Source organism: Filicampus tigris, chromosome 15 (genome assembly GCF_054856515.1).
Source record: "Filicampus tigris isolate MCC_2025a chromosome 15, RoL_Ftig_1.0, whole genome shotgun sequence".
NCBI classification, from domain to species: Eukaryota; Metazoa; Chordata; class Actinopteri; order Syngnathiformes; family Syngnathidae; genus Filicampus; species Filicampus tigris.
In genome coordinates, this window is record NC_141231.1 from 2,998,624 (window position 1) to 3,011,207 (window position 12,584).

Sequence of the window (12,584 nt, forward strand, 5' to 3'; positions counted from 1 at the left end):
TTGTACACTGTGGGCGGCACGGTGGTCGACTGATTAGCAAGTCCGCCTCACAGTTCAGAGGTCGTGGGTTCGATCCCGGCTCCGGCCTCTTTGTGTGGAGTTTGCATGTTCTCCCCGTGCCTGCGTGGGTTTTCTCCGGGTACTCCGGTTTCCTCCCACATTCCAAAAACATGCATGGTAAGTTGATTGGATACTCTAAATTGCCCCTAGGTGTGATTGTGAGTGCGGATGTTTGTCTCTGTGTGCCCTGCGATTGGCTGGCAACCAATTCAGGGTGTCCCCCGCCTACTGCCCAAAGACAGCTGGGATAGGCTCCAGCACGCCCCGCGACCCTTGTGAGGATAAGCGGTACAGATAATGGATGGATGGATGGATAGTTTTAAACATTACTGCTCAAAATGCGCTTCCATTAAAGTAGTGTAAAAATTGGTTATTATTATGTGAAGGTAGTGGTGTCTGCATCTGCTGACTGTAACTAATAAAGTAACTTGTAACCTAATAACCTGAGCTGGGCATTGCCTAACCGTCACAAAGTTCCCGTCTGCATATTTAGCCAACCCACGTGTTCCCAGTCGGTTAGAGTCACGAAAACGGCGTCGAGAACAGACTTAACCAGTGCCACGTCACACACAGGTGCTGCACACCTGACACGCAGCCACATAACTAAAAAAGAAAACATTGTTGTCTACCTTTTGGTCTCACAGACGCAATAACGTGCCCCATATTGTTTTATTTCACCGATACCACTCTGTGCGTGTGTCTTTTTTTCGTATTTGATATTTTTTTCTTCATTTGGTGGCATGTCTGCTTGTGCGGTGCCTGCGTGTGATGTGTACATGAGATTCTCGACGCCGATTGGCTGTTGCCAGTAAGGGACGGACTGGGACCACATGGGTCGGCCAAATATGCAGACGGAAACTTTGTGACGGCTCGACGCAGCTCTGCTAAAAACTTGAAATGAAGTACCGGTAATCACGAAAGTAACTGTTACTTTTAAAATTAAACGTGTCAAGTAAAAAAAAAAAACTTGTATATGTGACCCCACTAGTGAAAACATAATTTTCTAAAAAATATTGCCTTTGTGGAATACGAATTCAGCAAAAATCCACACATTTTTATCCATCTCAAGGTGGCGGGCCTTGTTACTTGTTCAACCACCTGCTGTCGAAAATATTTGACTGGACTTTCCCTTTAAGTAATTAGTATAGTAACTAAGTTACTTTTTCAAAGTAACTGTGGGAACATTGATTATTTTACAACGAAACAGAACTCCAAAGAAAATAAGCAGGGATGGTTCTGTTTTTGTAATTTCTCCATAGACTCACGATTTTGTAGTCAAAGCTAGACTACAATCTTAATATTGAAAGCACTTTGGGTTGGGTTTTTATGTATGAAAGGTAATATACAAATAAAGTGTGATTTGACACTTTGGTTGCCATCTGTAATGGATCAGCACGATGAAATGGAATGCAAAAAATAAATGTTTGAGTCTCAAAATGATCATGCCCAAAAAGCTTTTGCAATTACACTGTAAAGGACAAGCAGAGAAGGGGTTTATTGGCCTACAGGTCTGATTCCACTAAACTCTGATCAATACATGTATTGATTGGAAATTATTGATTATTTGAACGCAGCAAGGCTGTGATCAGCAGCTTTAAAGAGATTAGTGCATGTTTCTGTGTGTGCGGTTGTATTTGTTTGCATGTTCGTGTATTGTGTGGGTATGCAGATCACTTTAAGTCAAGCAAAGTTTGATTACAGCAGCAAGATGACTGCAGATGTTATTGACTGAGATTATTGATCAGATTGAGGTGGTGGGGCAGCTGCAGGTTAATAGAGATTTGTGCGTTTCAAAGAGTGAGTGAGTGAGTGACACTGAAAGAGAGGGAGAGGGAGACTGAAAGGTTAAGAGTTAAATATGGAAGACATCTTAAAAACAGAAGAAAGAAGAAGAGAACCCATCAAAATATCTTCAAAGCAAAGGAACATCCATCCATTATCTACGACGCTTATCCTCACAAGGGGCACGGGAGTGCTGGAGCCTATCCCAGCTGTCTACGGGCAGTGGGCAGGGGACACCCTGAATTGGTTGCCAGCCAATCGCAGGGCACACACAGACAAACAAACATCCGCACTCGCAATCACACCGAGGGGCAATTTAGAAAGTGCAATCAACCTTCCATGAATGTTTTTGGAATGTGGGAGGAAACCAGAGTACCCGGAGAAAACCCACACAGGCACGGGGAGAACATGCAAACTCCACGCAGGAAGGCTGGGGCTGGATTCGAACCCACAACCTCTGCACTGTGAGGCAGACATGGTAACCAGTCGACCACCGTGCCGCCGCAAAGGAACATCTGAACTTTAAATTGAAATGTTATCAATTCAGACTTTTGGGTCTCCACATATAGAATTCACTATTGGATTACAACTGAGAGATAATGATAGAGTAAATGCAAACAATAAATAGTTGATGAAGGATGGAATCGCTTTAAAAGGACAAGGACGGACGGGGTTGGAGGACGGGTACCCAGGTCGCGGACAAAGGAAGGACCGTCAAATAAGGGAAAAGTGCCCATCTCTGATTACAAATAGTGACTGACATAAAGGGTTTTATACTAGTGCAAGCAAAGAAGACAGAACTAAGAAATGCTGTCGTAATAATCCAATCTAAGGAAATTAAAAACTTGATCAATGAGGTATAAGAAAAAAAAAAACATCAAATAATCCGAGCTAGTTTAGCTTTAGTTCAAACACAGTGTCTTCATTGTATATGAATCACAAACAGGATGTTCATACAAAGAAAAAGACCGATTTTGGGCAAAGCAGCAAGAGCAGGTCTGGGCCTCAAGAGCCCCCATCCAGCCTTTTTTAGATGCCTCCCCCTCTAACACACCTGATTCAAATGGAAAGGCAAATGTTCAAACCAAAAGATGATGAGCTGAAAATGTATTTTCAAAGTAGTGTGCTGAGTGAGATGCATCAAGTACATGGTGCTGACAGATGAAATGTGGTAACGTGAAAATATAAAAGCACAAAGGAAAGAAACAAGTTACCAAGAGATGGGAAGAGTACTTCTAGAATTTATTGAGAGATATGTGAGATGGGATAGTGCCGAACAGGGTGTAGGTATGGATGCCAAAACACATAATGTGGAGATGGCTCTAAGGAAGATAAAAAGTGGCAAAAGTACCAGATCTTATGAAGCATAGAAAGGACTTGATGAGGATTGCATCGATATTTTACAGCACCTTATGAAGTTGATCATGGATGAAGAAGTGACACCAGGGAAATGGAAAGAAAGTACCCTGATAATAGGGCTGGACTGACAGTCTGCCATAGTAGGGAAATGCCCGCCGAGCCTTAATATTCACTGCCACTGCCACGGTCCTGGAGCTGATGCGGTGATAATGATTTTATTTGTTTTCTCCTGTTATTCCCACGAGAGCGGCCCACAAGGTCCACTAAGCAATATACAATTTACAATATACACAGTAAATTGAACCAATCGACATATAGTAACAAAACCTGCTCAACCTCTTCCCTTAGCAGAGGCAGCCAATTGGTCAAACCTTAACTCATTCACTGCCATTGACAAATTTACTCGTCTTTTCACAGTCCAACCATTAAATCCCAGGAATTTATTTATACATTTTTCATTTTTTTTCAAACATTAGGGTAAAAGAGGGTCTGAAAATGTCTGGCAGTGAGTGAGTGAAAAAAGACACTACACTGAGCCTCTCAGGATAAACTATGGCCTATGTCACTCCCGCTGCTAGTTTCACAGTCGTGAAGAGACGAGAGCATGTATCAAACGCTCGATACAACATGAAAGCCAAAATGAAGAATGAGTGCAAAGAAATTAAATAATCTTTTTGAGACACTGCAAAATTGCAAATATCACAGATATGTTTGTTGGAGGGGCTTCTGTAGTCTCCACTGCTGAGACAGCAATGTTGTATTAACTGCAGGCTAGACAGCAGAACGTTTGAAGCAGCAGTGGGCACGCCGGGCAAGTAGAGGAACAACTGCAGACAATGAAGGCTTTTGTATTTGCAGGACACAGCGAGCGGTAAAGTCTCACTGCTGGTGAGCAGGTTGTAACCATTTGGGTAATAGAGAGACTTTGAGGTGACAGAGATAAGGTTGGCTTGCTTCCATTACTTGCCTTCAGCAATGGCGATCAATTAATATTACTATGTAATAGTAATCTTATTATAATCTTATTACAATCTACTATATATATTACTATATAATAGTAATCTTAATCAACTGCCATTGTCCAAAAGATGTCACATGCATACTTCTCAAAATCCTGCAGTCACAGCATCTTGTTCTAATAATATTGCAAATTCAAGGCTGACAAGTTGTAAACAGCAACTGCCCATATCAGGCAAGCTCCATCATAACGTCCGAGTTGAAAGGCTGCATATTAGTTTGAACTAGTAACAACCTGATAGTTAAACATGTTTCAAAAATCACTCATAAATGATCATTAAAAGCTTTACAATTTAAACATGCTCAAAGTAAGCGTAAAACAAGTATAAAAGTACGCTAAACTTCTGGAATTGAGGAGGATGATTACACAATATGCTTAAAATAAACCTGACGGTGTCGAACTGTACATGTTGAGTAAATTGACTGTATTTGCTTTCCACAATGGTTATTTGAGAGACTTTTATATGACGCAGCTATTATTGATTTTGTTTTAAGCAGAGAGAATCATGACTTATTCAGGCTGACTAAGAAGTAATAAAGTAGCTTTGAATATAGATACCGTTTTACAGTTATTGTGAGTTAAGTTTTACATTTTAATTTGTATTTTTTTGAAAGAGTAGGGTTAGGAGGTATATAACAGTATTTTGCAGCACCCCCCACACTCCATTTCAAAAGGTGTCAGTGATGCACCAAAGGTTATTTGACAACTGCTCAAAGACGGAAGAAGAAAAAGAAGACAAATTCAAAGGAAAAAAACATTGATTTATTGTCGTAATGGCTACTTCCTCTCCAAGCTTTACTCTTTCATCCAGAGGTACACACAGTATGAAATTATAGTTAAGAGCCACCGTAAAACACAATATATACATTATATTATACTTAATTAGCATTGGCTTGGCAATGGTGGCAATTCACTAAATCTTGCTTGTAAGTGAAATATTTTGGTTGTGAAATCTGTGATGTTGCGACATCATCCACTGCCTACACTGAAAAGAGTTTCTGTTGAATTTACTCAATTTTATTTCTTCAAGCGGTTGCAAGAAATATAATCATCTGGATCCAGATAAGTTTTTAAAATATATTATACATCTACTAAATAAATGTGTCTGGATCCAGATTATTTCATTTTGTAGAAACGACGAAATAAAAGTGAGCAGATTCAACAATTGTTTTTTTAATCGTATTCAAATTTTGAATCGTGGCAAAAGTAGTTGCTGACGGTCGGTCACTCATGAAAACTAGTTGAAAACACAGCACACTACGTTACAGTACAATCAGTTCTTCAGAGCTGGGCCTTCATCCGTGCTTTAGTCCGTCTATGAGTTTCCATCTATTTCAGACCCGTCGGTCTTAGTCAGCCAAACGGAATCAAGAACGGACTTTACTGCTCCCACATCACTACTCGTTTACTCGTGCTCCACTCCTGACACGAGGCCAAATAAAAATATTAAAAATATAACAGTGTTGTATACCTTTCGGTCCAACAGACACAATGACCTGCCCCATTTTGTTTTTATTTCACCGATCACCATGCTGTGCGTGTGTGTGTATGTTGTTTCGATTTGATATTTTTTCTTGATTTGGCGGCGTGTCTGCTTGCGCGGTGCCTACGTGTAAGGTGAAAATTATGTTCTCGACGCCGAAGAGGGACAGACCGGGACCACGTGGGTCGGCCGGAAATATAGACGGGAACTTAGTGATGGATAGACGATGCCCAGCTCTGCAGTTTTTTACCTCATCACTCGGTGCGCTGGTGGCCAACGAACCTCAGTGGAAACAACAAATGGTTCCAAACAAAGGTTGACCTCCTCAAGAAATAAACCGCAAGCAAGTTGAATCAACTGAGACTCTGCAGGTTACAGCCAAGTTATTTTTTCTTAACTAAGACTCAAAAAAAGACCAATCAATTCCACATTGACAACATTATTAAAGATCAAAAGTTAATCAATTATGATACTCATCATCCCTCATGCTAATAACATAATGCTTGTGATCAAATATCTGTCCAAATACTACCTGTATTGTGTAATCTCTGCAACAGGTTTAAATGAGAAATTGCTTCCAAGCCTTAAAATGAAACAAAGCCACATGGTCATGACTCACATTTATTAAATTCACGAGGGAAGAAAGAATGTCAAATGGAAAGGCCTCTGAGAGAAGTTTAGTTTTGAGAAAAAGATAGCAATGTATTGACAGAATAACTAAGAGGAGGGGAGGTTGAGGACAGGTCTGTGTGTGGGAAGCCTAAAGGCTTTCCTGTGTCTGGTGACCCACATATCACGGGCACACTTATACGAACAGCCAGTATGGCATGTCACGTTGCAAAAACTAAATCAGTCACCCACTGACTCACACGTTCCAAAAATACCAACATGGGGCTGTAACCTGATTGCTGATACAACCTGATTGTATTTCTTAAAACAGCATTGAACTACAACAGCAAAACAAGATGGTGAAAAATGAAAATGAGATACAGGAGGACAAGAATTTTTGAGACGAGAGCGGGAGCAACACAATTACAAGTGGAATTTGAAAGCGGCAAAGAATGAAGTGGTAAACAATCCTCAAAGACAGACAACAAATGGATCATCTGCTCCGTGCAGACTGAAACTTCGTAGATAAGTGGAAGAAATGAGTTCGCAAAAGGAATCCAGACAAGCGAATGATGTCATCAGGTGTCTAAAACTACATTTTATAGAGCTGGTTAACATAAGCAGGTGAATGTGGGATTTCATATATAAAAGTAGTATGCAATCTTATGAACACTATACAAACTGTGAACAAGGCCATAGCCAGATTTTGAAAAGAACATGTCTAATGCTCATGCACACTCACTGGTGAATGCATAATACATTGTCAGAGGTCTGTGGCAGTAAATGACATTCATACATCCATTTCCTATACAGATTATCCCTGGGGATGAAATGTTGTACAAGATAAAGCAAAATTGACAGCCTCACGTCTCAGTGTCATGGGCATGGTTGAACACATTTCATAACTTTGCATTTTTGGAAAGACCAACATAATAGAACAAATTCAAGAGCGCTTGATGTTGCCCATCATATTAACTGCTACGATTTTGTGTGTGTTTCCTGCTGCTTCTTCAGAACCGACAAAAGCGCGGTGAAAATAGAATATGGTGTAAAACAAGGAAAATGTTTCATTTTGTACCACAAAAAAGGAAAAAAATGATAATTTTGCAGAGAGGAGGGCACACACGCACACCCACTCATCCGCACGTGCTCACACGCATGCACAGTCACACACTTAACATTCCTGCATTTAGTTCAGCTCAATAGTTTTATCCATCCGTCCATTCTGAACCGCTTATCCTCATGATGTGCAAATCAATTATTTTTAAATCAAAAGGCCTTTTTGGATGTTGTTTATGTTTTTTTAGAAGAAGGAAGACATTATTTAGATGTTTGAGCTGTTACAAAAGTAAAAAATAGTCAATGTTGAAATTATGCTTTTACAAAAAGCACATTTTCTCATCTTTTTTCCCAGAAATTGAATTTTCATGAAACTTAGCTATTTTCTAGTGTGGATTGCTAAAGAACGCAAAAAAAAAAAAAAAAAGAAGACAGTCTAATCTTCCTTTTGGGAGGCTCGATAAAATGTTGGAAACAGCATTTTCTGGAGGCTCCCAAACTGCTGAGAGTGAATGACAGCTGGGATTTAATGAGTTAAGTGCCATTAAAATCAGGGCGGTCTAAGCCTCCACGGTACTTGAAATTTTGAAATTACGTAAGCAGAAATAGACTCGTCGGCATCCAACATCGACTCCAGAAAGTGCATTTAAACTGGTAGACTGCAAGGTCTCCCCTTGCAGAATATGTAATTGGCCACGCATGTGACATGGGCAATTGGAGACCGCCTTGTACAACCGATTGTGCGTCTGTGTGTGACATCCTCCACCCACCCTCAATAGTTGTGCCGCGCTGTCAGGGGGATGCTTTCAAAATATTTTTAAGATGATAATGATTATAATTTGTTCATTGAACTGATTTCCATAATTTTTCAGAGGGATTTTACCACGCTGTTGTCATATTTATGGATGAGATACGATTAGATCCACCCACGCATGTTCACGGAGCGCTGAATCTGTCTACCTACACTTCAATCACCGTCGTTACACCGTAGTTACACCATCGTTACACCACCATCACCATTTAGACCTGCTTTTAGGTAATCTAAAACTGAGTATAGGGCGGCACGGTGGTCGACTGGTTAGCACGTCCGCCTCACAGTTCAGAGGTCGTAGGTTCGATCCTGGCTCTGGCCTCCCTGTGTGGAGTTTGCATATTCTTTCCGTGCCAGAGTGGGTTTTCTCCGGGTACACCGGTTTCCTCCCACATTCCAAAAACATGCATGATAAGTTGATTGGAGTCTCTAGATTGCCCCCAGGTGTGATTGTGAGTGTGGATGTTTGTCTCTGTGTGCCCTGCGATTGGCTGGCAACCAGTTCGGGATGTTCCCCGCCTACTGCCCAAAGACAGCTGGGATAGGCTCCAGCACACCCGTGACCCTTGTGAGGATAAGCGGTATCGATAATGGATGGATGGAAAACTGAGAATACCTTTTGTCAACAAATTGGCAGGTGTGCAAGAGGAGTGTTAGAGACCATGCCCTCGGTCTGCCAGAACAGCTAGTGTCGCGCAGTGCTGTCAACCAAATTCATAAACACGCTTAACTTGACTTGCCCTGGCACAAAAAATTTTACCCCGAGCGTAGTCTACTTTAATTAGTTTAATTAGCAAATGATCAGGGGTATTGGCGGCGCATCATTTCTGTGCACCGGAATGCCCAGTGAGGCGCATCACGGTCCCAAACACAGCAGACTAGACTTGCCCCAGCACCAATATGAAGATACGACTTTTTTACGCCAAGTTCATGGGCGCCTGCCTACGATAATAGTGCCTTTTGTGCTATTGTGTTAATCAGCATTTACAGTACTGTGTCACCAATAAGGACAATGTTCTCGTATTATTTCAGAGTTGCATTGCTGTGTTTTTTAAGCACACACAAAAAAATTGTATGTTGATATGGAACTCGTCTGTTGTCATAGACCAAATGAGATCATTGGAAGCCCATATCATATGCTTGTTGCCAAAGACCTCCAGCCACAGTCCTCTTGTCAAGAAAATATGGAATGAGAAATCACCAAGGATTCACTGCCACAATCACCTAACTAAAATTGATTTCCTGTCCCCGTAAACTAGTGGCAGAGGCGCACACATAGATCCCCTTTCCTTAGTGCCTATGTTGATATCTGTTAGTTCTCCAGATGAAGATGAGACTCGTGTTAACATGGTCTAAGATACCTTGCGAGGCACAAAGTCAGAACAAATAACTGAAGAAAGCATTGATGATGCAGAACTGCAGGCAGTGATTCAGAATATGCATCTTGATTGGCCTGAAGGCTCATGTCAACAGTACTATCATGTGAGCTTTTCGCTAGGTGACACCATTGGTATGCTCCTCAGAAACAGTAGCTACTTGTGTTCTCAAGGAAATAAGTCATAATGTCTTACAATGTTCATACCAAATCCATCGATACTACCAAAACATTTTAGGATGGATGTGACAATGGAAACTTTACATCTTTCACATGCAGCCCATATGTAAACTCAAATAATAATATTCTGAAACATTCCCAATGAAAAAAATAAACATCCCAGATAGTGCTGAACAATTTTACTGTTAGAAAGCTTAAAAATAATGAAGGAAAATAAAGTGAGCTAATACAAGATCAATCAAAAATCTTCCAAACGAGAATGTTGCAGAATTCTGACACAATCAGGGGGTATACAAAAGTGGGTATATTAAAGGGGTATATAAAAATACATCTCGTACCGGGGGAAAAAAGGGAAAATGCAATTGACAAATAAATAATGAGATACGTTTTATTCGTTGAGGGCCATGCTTTTTAAGACTAGGACTGCCAGCATTTTGATTTTAATTTTGATTAGAACTACGAGAGCCTTCATTTTGACGGATTGCGCTTTGTTGCGCTCTGGCAATGATGGCATCGATTAAAATGATATTACTCGCTGCTCGAGTGTCTCCTAAATTCATTTTGTTTATTGAAGTTCTGTTGTGAGTGTATTTTAATGTAAATTATGTCATATAAATGAAGGAGAAACAGTTGGTGGAGCGCCTACATTGTCCCGTGCGGCTCTCGCGCTGCATGCGTGTCAGCTGTTATAAAATACAACTGGGTTGGAGCCAGGAAAGGAGACGTGTGTCGCAAACAGCTTTATTGCACTTACTTCGAAGAAGAGGAAGTAAATGCGAAGTACGACCCTCAAAACAACTCCATCCTGATCGCAGCCCGGAAATTATTTTATTCCATGGGGCAATTATATCAAAAACCACCACATAAGCTCATTATTTTATTTATTTCGACTGTCCGACATGCACTCCCCGCAACGTCATGACTATCACATCTAACAGCCTATTTTATCACACGTAACACCTCCTACCCGCCAGGGGGACTTTTTTACTCGGGCTCACTGTGTGTCATTCGAGCAATTCATCCTTAGACTCATCAATATTTTGTAACGCCTCGCCTACTCTAAGGTCTTTTTCTTTTCTTTATTTTACTTAATTTTTTTATTTTTTAAATTCGATCATGGTGACCAACAGCGTTTCTCAATCGAACCACTGGTTGCTATAGAAACCCGGTGGCGTCATCCCAGCGTAACATGCCGAACCGTCAAATTGACTGGGACACCGTAGTTAAAGAAATAATAACTCGTACCTATTTTTCTATTGTTTAATACAATAAAATTGCATCATGGTAATGAAATATATACAGAATTAGGAAAAATCGAGAGGCCAAGAGCATCTTATATTGAGTGATAACACATCAAAGTTTGAAAACAGTCAAAATGACTGCTCTCGTACTCCTAGTATTAAGTTGGTGTGGAACTGCACAACGTAATATTTGAACTTCAATACCACTCGAAAATGAAAACAACAATATCAGTTATTCTACACTACTGTATCTCATACAGAGTCACTTTCTACAACCAAGAATGATTTTCGCAAAGGCAGAATATTTCATGCAACTACTGAATTGGATCTCATTTGAAAGTGCAGGTGTATGTAATATTTTGTCCTATAAATGTTAAAAAGCAGTGTGTTTAATGGTGACGAAGTTTTGATTACATGATAAATTGTGATATTTGATGATGATGACAATGATTAAGCCTCGTTTGGCATGTAGAGGGTTCTTTCTTTTGCGTGTTGTGCCTTCGGTCATTTCTATGCCTGCCCATGTCAATCAATCAATCAATCAATCACATTTTATTTATATAGCACTTTTCATACATAAAAATGCAACTCAAAGTGCTTTAAAACATTCAAAGCAAAACATAGAATTATCTTCAATCAAAAGAAAAGATAAATTATTTAAAAGTTGTTGAAAGCCAAACTAAAAAGGTGTGTCTTGAGCTTCCTCTTAAAAATATCAGCAGTCTCTGCAGACCTGACATCCTCTGGCAGGCTATTCCAAAGGTGAGGACCAAAATGGCTGAATGCAGCCTCGCCATGCATTTTGGTCCTCACCCTTGGAATAAATAAAAGGCCGGCGCCAGAGGACCTCAGGATCCGCGAGGGCTGGTATGATAAAAGCAAATCAGATAAATAAGATGGCCCAAGACCATTAACACATTTATAAACTAATAAAAGTACTTTAAAATCGATCCTGAAACACACAGGGAGCCAATGCAGCAATTTCAAAACTGGCGTAATGTGCTTCCGCCCTCTGGTTCTCGTCAGCACCCGAGCGGCTGAATTCTGCAGTAGTTGCAGTGGTGAAATGCTCTTTTTCGGGAGGCCAGAGAGCAGGGCATTACAGTAATCTAAACGACAGGAAATAAAGGCATGCATCAGCACTTCCGTGTTAGCCTGAGAGAGAAACGGGCGGACTCTGGCGATATTCTTAAGGTGATAAAAACCAATCTTGGTTACATTTTTAATATGAGGAATAAAACTGAGCTCAGAGTCAAAAATGACGCCAAGGTTCTTCACACAGTGTGAGGGATTAAAAATGTGTAGTTTTGGTAAAAGCTTCTCTCTCTGACCTTCGGGACCGATAACTAAAACCTCAGTCTTGTCCTCATTGAGCTGTAGGAAATTATCTGCCATCCATGACTTGATATCTAAAATGCAATTTAAAAGGGTATCAATGGGTCCTGTGTCATCAGGAGACACGGCAATATACAGCTGCGTGTCATCAGCATAGCTGTGAAAGCTGATGCCGTGTCCCCTGATGACATCCCCGAGGGGAAGCATATAAAGATTAAAAAGTAAGGGGCCTAAAATCGAACCTTGAGGAACCCCACATTTAATTTCATGAG

The 12,584-nt window shown here is 40.5% G+C and overlaps 1 protein-coding gene across 2 annotated transcripts in view; it reads right to left on the reverse strand.

The window, feature by feature from the left end:
* dcc (DCC netrin 1 receptor) overlaps window positions 1-12,584 on the reverse strand; it is a 368,958-nt gene that overhangs the window by 67,771 nt on the left and 288,603 nt on the right. The gene's annotated exons all lie outside the window — the stretch shown is intronic.